At 47.5% G+C, this 10,505-nt stretch overlaps 1 long non-coding RNA gene across 1 annotated transcript in view; it reads left to right on the top strand.

Moving 5' to 3' along the window:
• Positions 1–719: 719 nt before the first annotated feature.
• The window catches only part of LOC102496536 (uncharacterized), a 20,102-nt gene continuing 10,316 nt past the window's right edge, over positions 720–10,505 (top strand). Inside the window, exons 1-2 of the long non-coding RNA XR_334747.3 lie at positions 720–1,548; positions 4,960–5,126. This is a non-coding gene — a long non-coding RNA (uncharacterized LOC102496536). The remainder of the gene's footprint in view (positions 1,549–4,959; positions 5,127–10,505) is intronic.

Raw genomic sequence — 10,505 nt, 5'->3', positions numbered from 1 at the left:
GGTGTGAGGGTGGCTAGTACGGTCACAGCTAAGGGGCCAGGGCTGTGAGAGGAACCTGAGAGCTTCGCTGAATCTGAGCAGCAGCCTGAGGCCGGTGGGAAGCCACTGGAGAATTGCGGTTTGACTGTTTCAGAAGGTGTCACTGGTCGCCATGTGGAAAATGGTGGAGAGAAGAGGACCCTCCTACTGACATAGTTAAATTAGATAAGAGGTGGTGGCAGTAAGTATCAAAGGCCCGACAGACTGGAGAGATTTAGGGCCTGGAAGCAGCGGACGTTAGAGAGAGGCAGAGCCCTCCTGCTGGGGCAGGTGAGAGGGGCTCTAGCAAGAAGGGCAGAAATGAGAGGCTCACTGCTTGTCTTGCCCCCCCCTTTTTTCCCCTGGATTATGTTGTAAGATTTAGGAGGATGGGACTAAATACCTTTTTAAAAAAACTTTATTTACAGACTTGATTGTCTACATAGAAAATCCTACAGAATCCAAAACACCAAACTCTATTAGAACTTTTCTTTTTTGAGAGGTTTTTGCTATAGGGCACATGCACTCACCAGACAGAGACAGAAAGCGAGGGATCAACCCCTCCCCCCCCCCATGGCCACCACGATCCCTTCTCCATTCTCCTCTCGGGATCTTGAGCATAGGCGTGAGTTTAAGCCGGGTGTGGGACTCAAACCGTGGTCTACTACATGGGAGTCCAGCGACATAGCCATTACGCCAACTGCTGGTCCTGGAACTAAATACCTTTAAAAAGTCTCAGTAAACACTGAGCATAGAACTGTGCATTTGGAAGTTCCTACATGGAGTTCTTTTAATATTGAGGTTGAAAACTTACAAAGTAAATGTAGAATATATAGACTAATTTTAACTTGGTCTCAGTCCACAGGTAGCCGTTTTCTTGTTGCGAGCTCACCGTAGAGAGAAGGTGAGAAAGCAGCTCTTAGGAGGGACGACCGTGCCACACTCCCCCCTCCGCTGCTCCTGTTGGAATTTCGAGCGTGCATGCACACACATCCAGCATGTTTTTCACGCTGCGAGGTCCAGTACTCAAACCACGGAGCCAGCTGCCCTTCTGAATAACCAGAGGTGGAGAGTCAGGGTACAGGCGGGAGGGAGAGCAAGTTGCAGGAAATGGGTCCTCTGGCCAGTGGCTTTGGTAGGGTGTACATCCTACCTTGCGTCTTGCCAGCTTCCAGACAGCTGCTGGCCTTTTCAGCGTCCCCTGGCACTAGCCCCGTTCCCCCGTGCCTCGGCTCCTATCACTGGCACTTGTGTCCTCACAATCCGTGGGATTCGGCCACCTTAACTCACCCTCCTTGATACTGTTAACTTTCAAGGAAAAAAAGTAGCAGTGCTTACCAGCAGAGGGCAGTAGTTCCCTTCTGGTTGAGAAGTGCTCGCTCTGGACCTGAGTGCGCCTGCTCCGTGGAAGGCGGTGCAGCTCAGCTGTTCCCTGCTTTCCAGACGGGATGGAGATAGACACCAGCCGCACGGTGCTGGGCAGTTCGAGGACGCAGACGTTGATCACTGAGACTGGTGATGTGCTCTGAGGTGAGTGGCTTATTTTTCCCTTTGTACTGAACATAAGATTGTGTGCCACGATGGATTTTTATAGCACACTCTTTAGTTAGCAGTTTGGAAGATACTATTATAATATCTGTCTCTGAAGTTACTGAAAGTTATATGGTTCTTCCCCTACGAATCAAGGCCTGTACACATGGCGATGTCCTGTGTAATTTTTTTTCCTATAGGGCACGTGCACTCGCCAGAAAGACAGAGAGAGACAGAAAGCGAGAAATCACCCCCCAGGGGGGATGGCCACACTGCAATCTCTTCTCCTTTTCTCCTCTCAGGAACTTGGGCACCCACACACATGCACCCAGCGTGAGTTTAAGCCACCAGGTCTGAGACTCGAACCGTGGTTGACTACATGGGCATCCAGCGACATAGCCATTATGCTAACTGCTGGTTGCTGTCCAGTGTAATATTTTCTGCAGACATGCCTACCCCACACCAAGCACTGCACCAGGCATTGAGGACACTTAGAAGTCAAACGCACACCCCTGTCAGTTAACTCTTTGAATATTAGCCATTTGCTCAGAAACAGAGACCTCAAACCTACTCCCGCCCGCCCCCTAGCTCAGGTGGAAGCCATGGAGCCTCAGCCTGTGCCCTGGCCTGCTCTCGGGTTGTCTTTCCTCACTGGGGACGTTTCAAACCTTAATGTGTTCTCCAGAAAACACAAAGCGGAGATTTGCTGCAGCTCACTGCTTTTCAATTTAGGGAAGAAGCAGAAGTAATTCCAAGCTGAGTTTAAGCCTTTAATCATAATCTTGTATGCTTTCTTCCTCCTGAAAATGAGAGGCGGAGATCCTGGGCACGCAGTGTTCCAGGCTCACTTCCCACCATGTGCCGATTGGCGACGGCGTCCACAGCCAGCATGCCCGGTCGTCCCCGCCTGCTCCTCAGGGCAGACAGAGCGCTTCCGCCAGTTTCCTCTGCTATGACCTGTTCTCATGAGCTGTGCCTGAAGATTTCTCTGCCACTTTTTCATTCTGAAAACATGCTGTCCTTTGTCAGCCTGGGTATTTATCTGTAAGTCAGATTATACCTGAAGGTCACACAGTTAGTTCGTGGCACACACAGCGTGGACGAGCAGTTCCTTCCTTCGCAAGCTGTGAGGTTTTCACATTGCTAAAGTGCTGTCCTTGTGTCGTCCCTGCGTGTCCTACCCCCTGACCTTACACCGTTATTTTCTGGGGTCCTGACTGTCTCCCAGCCTGTGAGATGCCTTAGCTACCCAGGTCCTTACTTCATTAATCTAATGGTAGTAGTTGGCAAGATTTTCGTATCTCAGTTCCGGGGGTCAGTAACGTCACCGTCTCACTGTATGAGACATCTTTTGGTACCAACTTAAGCCTTCTTTCCTTACCACTTTATCTTTTTGTTAATATTTTTTAAGAAAAAATGTTGGGGATTATTTAATTTTATTTACTTTTTTAATTTGACTAGGGTGGCAGGGAGGGAGTGAGAAAGCAAGCTGTCAGATCTAGGACTCAAACTGTGGTTGGCCATGTGGGAGTCCAGGGCCCTCAACTACCACGCCACCTGCTGGCCCCTATTATTATTAGTATTATTATTATTATTTTAATTTGCTATGGGGTGCTATAGGGCATGCACCAGGGAGAGACGGATAGAGGGAAAGCGAGAAAGCCACCAGGTCCAGGACTTGAACTGTGGACAGCCACGTGGGAGCACAGCACCTTAACTACCATGCCACCAGCTGGCACCGTGGGCACATTTTTTATATAGGGTATTGATACTTTCAGTTCAGTGATACAGTAATTTTTTTTTTCAGCTTGAAAATAGATTTCTGGATCTTCTAGCTTTCACATTTTTCTTCTTGAAAAGAACTTTTCAAAGACCATCTACTACCCTATTAAAGATCATGAAGGGCCAGCAGCTGGCATGGTGATTAGGGACACTGGACTCCCACATGGCCGACTGAGGTTCGAGTCCTGGACCAGGCAGCTTGCTTTCTCACTTTCCCTCTCTCTCTCTCTGTTCCTCTGTGGTCAAATTAAAATAAATAAAATAAAAAAGAAAATAAAAAATAGAGATCATGAGAGGGACCAGCAGGTGGCATAATGATTACATCACTGGACTCCCACAAGGCTGACCATGTTCAAGTCCTGGACCAGAGGCTTGAACTAATCCTGGGCATGTGTGCATATGTGTCCAAAATCCCAAGAGGAGAATAGAGAAGGGATCCCCGTGTGGCCATACCCCTGCGGGGAGGATTTCTCGCTCTCTGGTGTGCGGACGTGCCCTAGAGCAAAAATCCCTCTAACAAAAAAAAAAAACAAATAAATAAAATCATGATCAACTCGTTAGTTATGTCACTGATAGTTACGCAAATGAGATGTTCCGGCAATCCCTGGCAACAATCCTTAGGACTCTTTGTAATAATGAAATAACCATAAAACAGCCACAGACTACCTAATAAGCTGTTGGTTTGTTTCCTTTTCATTTTATGCTAGCTCTCAAAACAAAAGAAATATTGGGACCAGCAGTTAGTGTAATGGCTATGTCGCTGGACTCCCACGTAGTCGACAACATTTCGTGTCCCGGACCCGGTGGCTTAAACTCACGCCGGGCGCATGTGCATGCGTGCCCAAGATCCTGAGAGGAAAATGGAGGAGAAGGGACTGTGGCGTGGCCATCCCCCCGGGGGGTGATTTCTTGCTTTCTATCTCTCTGTCTGTCTCTGTCTGTCTGGCGAGCGCACACGCCCTATAGCAAAAACCTCTCCAAAAAAAAAAAATTTTATTCATAATGTTTATACATGTTCTTCATCTGGATAATTGACCTGAATTCCAAACAATACCTATAAATTTTTTTGAAGAATTATCTGTTTAATTTTTAAATTTATTATTATTATTATTGTTATTTAATTTGCTATAGGGTATGCAAGCTCACCAGAGAGAGAGAGAGAGAGACAGTGAGAAAGAAAGCAAGTCACCAGGTCCAGAACTTGAACTGTGGTCAGCCTTGTGGGAGTCCAGCGATGTAATCATTATGCCACCTGCTGGTCCCTCTCATGGCTCCTATCTGTAAATTTTCAGTTGTTTAAAATCGTATATTCCTTTAAAGGGTGAACAGGAATGGTGTGTTTATGCAACCATTAGTAATTTCAAGGTAATGGATGGGACCGCTTCATGGATGGGACCGATGAAGGGAAAGCGATGAGTGATGGGATCGCCTGCTCTGTGCCTTTGGACCAGGCAGGTAACTTGGCTAGTCTTCGGTCTCCTCATCTGTAAAATGGGGATGATGATAACCACCTGGCAGGGTTGTTGCCCACACGGAGATCTAATATAGCTAAGTCCCCCGACATTCTTGACTCGGTATTCATTAACTAGCCATCATCATCATCAATACCATGCATCTTATGTTTTACAGAGTCTGCTCCTAACGGGAGGAGAGAACGTGTCTCTTCCACTCTGGAGTGCGGTCGAGGAAAGTCTGTACGTCTTCAGCTTGACCTGAACCAACTCTTTCTTAAGACAGACTATACTGAGACAGCACGTTGTCACCAGCAGAAGAAACCATGACCTTTATTAACAAAGGTGAATGAACTTAATCACGGGAGTATTTGTGGTTTATCATTTACCCCGAAGCGCTCTGTGTGTAGGTCCCTCTGAGTGAGCCTGTAGTGCCGTCTTCGCTGTGTGCGTGTTCTGTAAGCTCGTAGGCCCACGCAGTGGAAGCTCGTAGGCCCACGTGGTGGAAGCACACAGGAGCTTGGACGTGTTGGTAGGTGGGGTGGGAAACCGAGACTGAAACTAAGGTAAGCCCTTTGGAATGCCCTTCCCCAAGAGAAAAACAAAGAAATCCCAGAGACTCCTCCCTTTGGCTTGTCTCCACAGGGGCAAGAGTCTTAACACTAGTTTGGGGCCCAGATTGGTTAATTCAGGCATCTCGAGGGGGCCTCCTCAGAAACACCCTGCCACACCTGCTTCCCTGACACACGCGCTCTGGCTCCTTCCGCTCCTGTGGCCCTGTTTGGCCAGTCTGTCCTGCCATCACCTCTTAGGTTATGTCTCTCATTTCCAACCCCTTAGGTATTAGTTTTCTGTTACAGAACAAGTGAAACTGGGATGAAGTTCTCAAAGTACTTCAAATGGGAATCGTTTTGCTGTAATAGCCTAACAAATAAATCTTGGTTTTCTGTATCATGCTCTCATTCTTTACTGCAACCTTTAATGAGTAAGGCTTTTTTAGAAGTTAATGTGGGCAGCAAATGAGAATCTTCGTCTTATTTTTGTGTATTTTGTTGAGGTGGTGAACTTGAAATTATTAATAAAATGTTTAGTTAGATCGTATTTAGTAAGGTAAGGATTTAACATCTTTCAAGAGCTTTTTTGTTTCTTTGCTTGGATAAGAAAGTTTTTTTTTGTTTTTTGTTTTTTTTTTTAGAAAAGTTTTTTGTTTGTTCATTTGTTTTTGCTATAGAGCATGAACACTTGCTGGAGAAACAGAGAGACAGAAAGCAAAAAAATCACATCCCGGGTGGATGGCCAAGCTGCATTCCCTTCTCCTCCATTCTCCTCTCGGGATTTTCAGCACGCACGCCTGCACACACACCGGGCATGAGTTTTAAGCCGCCGGGTCTGGGAATAGCTGTGGTCGACTACATTGGAGTCCAGTGATGTAACCATTATGCCATCTGCTGGTGCCCCAGGAGTAATTTCTTAAGCTTGTCAACAGTTAACTTTGTTATCAGTTTTCACATATATCTGGGTATTTATAAGGCTGGTTTGTAATTACAGATTTATATTTAGATTCATTACCATTATGTGTCCTTAAAAATAAGGTTAGGTGGTGGGACCAGCAGTTAGCGTAATGGCTATGTCTCTGGACTCTCATGTAGTCAACTGTGGTTCGAGTCCTGGACCCGGTGGCTTAAACTCACGCTGGGCACGTGTGCATGCGTGTCCAAGATCCCAAGAGGAGAATGGAGAAGGGATTGCGGCGTGGCCATCCCCCCTAGGGGGTGATTTCTCACTTTCTGCCTCTCTGTCTCTCTGTCTTTTTGGCGAGCGCACGTGGCGTATAGAAAAAAACCTCTCCAAAAAAAGAAAAAAATAATAAGGTTAAATGAACCGTTGAGTCACTTGCTAATCCCTGAACTGTAGTTTGACACCACTCAGCCTAGTGTTTTCTGATTTTCCTTTTTCTATCTAAATTCAGAAATTCTGAATTTGTTACAATAGAAACACAAAAAGAAAAAAATAAAAACCTCTTGAAATGTAAACTAAATTTACTGAGACCACCTCTGTACCAGCTCCTTTCCTGGCTCTTTGCATATAATGCATTATACTATTCTTAACTTTTTAATTTTGGGGGATTAGTATCTCTTTTTTTTTTTTTTTTCTGAAGCTTACTTTTTAGGGCACATGCATTCACTCGAGAGAGAGAGCGAGAGAAAGAGAAATCACCCCCCCATGGGAAACCGCCACATTACAATCCCCTCTCTTCATCTCCTCTCGGGACTTTGGGCACGTCTGTGCCTGTGCTCCGTGTGACCCAAGCTGCCAGGTCTAGGACTCAAACTGTGAAGTCAGCCATGTGGGATCCAGCCACTCCCACCACCATGCCACCTGTTGGCCCCTGTTCTTAACTATCTTACAAGGTATAGATGCTTTTCTTTTCCCACTTTATAAATGAGGAAACTGAGTAGAGAGGTAGAGTAACTTGCTGAAGGCCAAGCTTGTGCACCGAGACACACACAGCCTCACGCTCTCCCTGCAGCTGAGCGGAAGCAGAGTCCCCGGGTGTGCAGAGTTAGCCTATCAGTGGGCATCACAGAAGGGTCCCAGATTGCTTTGCTACCGACCTAAGTAGCATCTATAATATTTTGTTTTTGTTTTTCTAGAGCCACCTATTCTTGAGGGAGAAAGGGAAAGTGAAAAAGCACCCCTCGTGGGGGATGGTCATGCCACAATCCTTTCTCCATTTTTCATTTTGGGGTTTTGGGTACCTATCCCAAGCTTTTCAAGTGGCCAGGTCTAAGACTGGGGGGGTCATGGGGGGTCCAGCTGCCTTCACCACCACGCCACTGGCTAGCCTGTAGCACCTATAATTCTGCCCACAGAAGTTTGTCCATTCCTCAGTAAGGAGTCGGGATAATCTCATGGGCTGATCTTAAAAATTCCATTTGTAGGGCCAGCAGATGGTGTAGCAGTACATCACAGGGCTCCCACATGGCTAACTACGGTTCGAGTCCCGGGCCTGGTGGCTTGAAACTCAGGCTGGACGCATGTGCCCAAGATCCTGGGAGGAGAATGGAAGAAAAGGGATTGAGGGTGGCCATCCCCTACCCCCACCCCCACCCGGGGTGGTGGTAGTGGTGATCTCTCCCTTTCCCTCTCATTGTCTTTGTCTTCTCCCACCCCACTCACATGCACATACGCCCTAAGGCAAAAACCTCTACAGAGAAAAAATAAAAATTCCACTTGTGTTCTTTCGTAAAGGAACAAAGTTGCTATCATGCCTTTGAGTGAAGCGTAAGTGCTCCGATAAGGCGATGTCAAGGAGCTTCCCTGCGCTGCTTCCTGTGGCGTTGCTGCCGTCAGCCTGGTACTGTGGGTGATGCGGGGCGCAGGGAGGCAGGAGACCGAGCGTCTGCTCTTACTGGGCAAGCCGGGGAGTTAACCTCTCCAGGCCTCGTTCCTTGACTGGAAAGTGGGGATCAGACTAAAGTCTTGGAGAGATTCAGCTGTAACATTCTGTGGTACTGGGGAGTTGTCTCCGCCACGTGAGGAAAAGGATAAGGTCAGGCTTTTCAAAAACGAAAGTAATAATGATCAGCAGACCAGCACTGGCTGATTGTTTGGGCTTAACGTTGGTGTTGTCGGAGTTGTCTTATGTTTTCTTGACGTAGAGAAACTTGAAGGGCATAGACTTTTCCCCCCAGAATAAGAGCCAGTGAAACTGCAGTGAGTTCTCGGTTTTAGTTTATGTCATTAAAAAAATATATATATGCATTAAAATATGGTCCCCAGGGATTTCCTTCTCCCTCACATCAGTTAGTCAAATATTTATACTTTTCGATACGTGTCTGTGTGTTGAGGGGGTCCTTTTCTGTCGGGTCTCACCTCCTGAGTAGCTGGGACTCCAGCTTCATGCCCGTGTCCAGCTTAGGGTGCGCCTGGAGTGCAGCCCGGGCCTCCCACGGAGCAGTGCCCACTGTGTGCCACTGTGTGCCCACTGTGTGCCACTGTGGCTGGGCCTGTAGTACTGTAGCACTTGCCTTTTCTCTGATACATTTAAATTCATGCTTTTTTACCCCTTTCAGAATTTTTTTGCTAGAGGGCTTGTCACCAGCTATGGCAGGTCCCAGATACCTTGGCTGAGCGCTGCTCTGTATGGTCATTAGTCCTAGCTACGCAGTGTGTGTTAATTCTGTTAAGTAAAATATTTTTTAAATTTGGAGGCAGGGGCTGCTCCACGACCTGGTGGTTTAGGCAGCAAGGTCCAACATGGTGTCACGTGGTTAAAGCCTCAGGGCCGGAGGCTCGAAGAGCATGCCGGGCACAGTGCGTGCATGGCCAGCAGCACAAAAGGAAGGGGGGAAGGCATGGGGGCTTAATCCAGTTACAGTTCTGAAAGTCGGGGTGCAGGGAGGTGAGCAGGCAATGGGGTGGCTGCTTCGGCTCTACGGGGAGATGCAGGTGTGCGTGCTCCTGCTCTCACTGTGCGTGCGATCCAGCGTGCTACCCACCAGCAGGACCCTCACCCAGCAAGGCCCCTTGACCTCGGAGCTCCAAAATCATGAACTAAATCAGTCTCTCTTTATAAGCTACCCAGAATTAGCTGCCTCTGTTATGAGCAACCTAACGGACTGGACAGGGTCCTAGACTGAGTGAGCTCAAGGGGGTTCGTGGTTGGAGGGTGGGGTGCAGGAAGATTTCAGTTGTTGGTAACAACACGTTGAAGGTTGTGATCCTACAGTCTGTAGTGGAGGCAGAACAGAGGGCAACATTACTATAGGAGACTCAGCAGCAGACCCAGTCTAGACACGGCGAGGATCACCTTCGTGAGGGTTAATCACCAGGAAATACAACAGGAATTATGTTGGCAACAGTGGAAGTGAAATGGGAAGCAGGATCTTAAACGGGGAATGGAGGGGACCGTGCAGTAGATACCGTCAGCAAGGACTCGGTGGCAGGGACCTATTTTGAATGGCGGAAGCCAAGGTGGACGGCCGGGAACTCCCGCCTGCTGCTGCAGCCCCAGTGGTGTGAGGAGTGGGAGGGAAGGTGGCCACCTCTGCGGCTGCAGAGGGTCGGGCAGTTCAGACGTGGTGTTTTCACAAATTAACACCCACTTTCGTCCACCACAGAGTTCCTCATGCTAGAGACATGACTAGAAAGGAGTATTTCTGTATGAAAACAGCCTTGAAACAGTAAGTGAAACTCAGCTTCCTGTTTAGAAAACAACTATTTTTAAGGGAATAATCATTATTTTGTGTCGGTGCCGTGGCAGAATTTAGGCCCTCTGAGTTTTTTTCAAGAGAAACTGAACTATATATGTGTATAAAAGACTTGAAATACTGGCTTTTATTATTTTTTTTCTTTTATATGCTGTGCAGGCTCAGTAAAACATGACAGGAGACTACATTTAGCTACTCGATCACAATTCTGTGAACTCTGCTTGCTCAAGTACAAACGCATCTGATAACCTGTGCGTAAGTTGCACAGTCCACGGCCGAGCCAGCTGGCTCCATTATCCAATGGCCTTGGCAACGGGCTGCCTGGCTCACCTGCAGCCTGAGCAGCAGGCCGTGTAGGAGCTGGTCCCACAGCACGTAAGGGACCTGGCAACCTGTCAGTTGCTTGCTCAGTGATTATTACTCAGACAGATCCTGTCTCACCCTATGTTTTTTAACTTGAGTTCTAACTCTGATAATAGGGTTTCCTTTGGAGAAAAACATGTTCAACCTT

The sequence above is a fragment of the Tupaia chinensis genome, unplaced genomic scaffold (assembly GCF_000334495.1).
Source record: "Tupaia chinensis unplaced genomic scaffold, TupChi_1.0 Scaffold000274_1, whole genome shotgun sequence".
In the NCBI taxonomy this organism is placed as follows: Eukaryota; Metazoa; Chordata; class Mammalia; order Scandentia; family Tupaiidae; genus Tupaia; species Tupaia belangeri.
The sequence above is the reverse complement of the archived record's forward strand: the minus strand, read 5'-3'. Positions and strand labels throughout refer to the sequence as shown.